This window comes from Babylonia areolata, chromosome 13 (assembly GCF_041734735.1).
Source record: "Babylonia areolata isolate BAREFJ2019XMU chromosome 13, ASM4173473v1, whole genome shotgun sequence".
NCBI lineage: Eukaryota > Metazoa > Mollusca > Gastropoda > Neogastropoda > Buccinidae > Babylonia > Babylonia areolata.
Window position 1 is genome coordinate 903,737 of NC_134888.1, and position 2,977 is coordinate 906,713.

Here is a 2,977-nt window from a genome sequence, read left to right on the forward strand (position 1 = left end):
AATTCGGGGCCATTACCGGAAGTTCACTGACGTAAAGCCTGCATCATGTCTGATTGGTGGAACATAATAAATGTATCTTAAATTAACTGCTTTATACAAAACCATTTCGAACCTTATGGCATACTTCATACCTTTTACACCCTTTATATAGACTGACTGATTATTAGATCTCTACATCAATGTTTTTCACGAATGGCATTTTCTCATTTTGACCAATGAAATCTTTAATACACCGGCAGCGGATTAACCGGAAACAGTATAAGCCACGTAAATTATTCAATCCAGATTCATTCATGCCCGCACGAAAAAGAACAGCAACAAAAACCAACAACAACAACAAAAACGCAAACCCCCTGGATTCCGTACGTTTAACCACGGGCCTAACTCGAATTAGGCTTTCTAAGAAATGAATACACAACAATAAACAAAAAAGATAAGTACCATTCAGAAGTAGGCTAACCACGGGCCTATCACGAAATAGGCTTTCTGAGAAATAAATACACAACAAACAAAAAAGATCAGTATCATTCAGAAGTAGGCTAAGTTAATCAATAAGGATGATAAATTTAGGATGCTAAAATAGGGCTTTATCATTTTTTCATGCTAAACTTGCCTTCTTTTTTTATTTATTCATCTATTTATAATTCCTGTTGAGTGTGCTCAGTGAGATTCGTACCTAACTGGTTATGTTCAGGGCGACTGATCCATGGCTGATAACTGACAGCGGCCTGAGGGGGATGTCCCGTCGGCCCATGAGTCGCCGACTGATCTGGCTATGCCTCAGTGGCTGAATTTGAAAAAAAACATATAGGCATACATATTTTGGTGTTCACGAACCCCCGGCTCAGTGACCAAACAATAATTAGCCCTGACTTATAAAACTAAGGGGGAGCATGTCGATACTCCCCCGTGTCGATACTCCCCCGTGTGTGTGTGTGTGTGTGTGTGTCAGTGTGTGTGTGGTTGTTGTTGCTGCTGCAGTTGTATTCTTCTTCTTCTTCAGTTTAGCGTCTTTTAACCATAAGTGTTATTTGACAAACATAGAGAAAAAAGACAGCTACTGGTGAGGGGAAGGTAACTGTTCACGCAGTGTGTGTGTGTGTGTGTGTGTGTGTGTGTGTTAGATAACTTATAACAGTGGTGAAATTTTGTGTAAAATATGAGATTACAATATAACATCCTTAGAACGAAATACTAATGATAATAGTAAGCGAACTTGACTAATCAACAATTAAAGATTTGAATCGGTATGATTAAGCACTGATAAGCAATATCATGTAACTTGATGTGATTTGCAACATATAAACAGGGGGAAATATATTAATTGATTTGTTTGATATATTTAAGGCATATGGTTTTGGGGGGTGGGGTTATACGTATTTGCATGGATTGTTCATGTTTTCGATTTTATTTATTGATTGTTTTCACACACACACACACACACACACACACACACAGAGAGAGAGAGAGAGAGAGAGAGAGAGAGAGAGAGAGAGAGAGAGAGAGTTTCGCTGCTGTAAGATTTAGCACAGATAATTCATGTTATATAATTTGTAAAACATATGAAATAAAGAAAAAAATTTAATCAGTTGTGTGTGTCGATTTCTGCTCGTTGCATTCTTTTTCAGTATATTTTCGTTTCGTTTCTATTGATTATTTTCATACACACATACACGCGCGCGCGCGCGTATTTTCACTGTTGGACTTCGGTATCATGTGTTATCACCAACCCGTAAAGTTTACCCCCACACCCACTGACCCCCCACCTCCCAACCTTCGGCCAAGCCGCCGCACTGTGCTTTGATCCCGCTGCCTGACACTAACTTCCAAACTTTTATGGGCCACTGTTACGACCCTTTTATGGCCCCATCTTGGAGCGCCCCACCCCAGATGCAGATGTTTAGGGGCCAACGAGGAGACGTCACACATAAGACAAAGACCTAAATTTGAGAACACACACACACGCACACGCACACACACGAACGTACACACAAACGCACACACAATCACACAGGCACAGACCATCTCACGCCCCCACCTCCCACCGTCATACATACCCATTGCCCACATGCACACCCACCAACAACATACACACCCACGCACTTTCACATACATATTCAAATGCACGCGCTAGCATACACAGACACACACACTACACACACACACAGGCACACAGACACAGACAGACACACATACACATCGACACAGTGAGCACAACAGACATAAAAGTTGTATTTTTTACGACCCAGCCAAGTGGCGAAGATAACACGACGGCAAAGATAAAAGCACTAGAGATAAGATAACATAGGGCGCGATCGCGTGCGCACACACACGCAAGCGCGCCCTTACACACACACACACACACACACACACACACAGATAAACAGATATGCGGACAGACAGACAGACTGACAGACACCCACCACACCCCCACACACACATACACACGCGCGCGCGCGCGAGCATACACACACATGTATACACACATCCACGCACGCGCGCGCGCGCACGTACACGCATGTCTACATTGCAGCCCTGAGCGAAACCAGGTTTGCCGGTGAAACCCAGCTGGAGGAAGCTGGAGGGGGCTACGCCTTCTACTGCACTGAGTAACCAGAAGGCACCCCAAGATCCTCAGGCGTGGGCTTTGCCATACAAACCAAACTTGCACGACAGCTTGACAGCCTTCACCTCTACACTCCATCTCGCTCACTACGATCGGCTTCGGATCCACTCCGTTTACGCATACCCAGATTCGACACTCGACTGTTGGCTGCCGTTCTTTCTCTGTCTCTGGACCTTGCGATTGGAATGAACTTCCTCTTTCGCTTTGTCAAGTCTCCACACTCAGCTCTTTCAAGTCTGGCCTTAAAACCCACCTCTTCCCAAAATAGCCCCCCATAGCCTGCCCTTCCTGTCTTTAGTTTCTACAGTTTTCGAGTTATGCATGTGTGTGAATGACTTTTGCAAAAGCGCT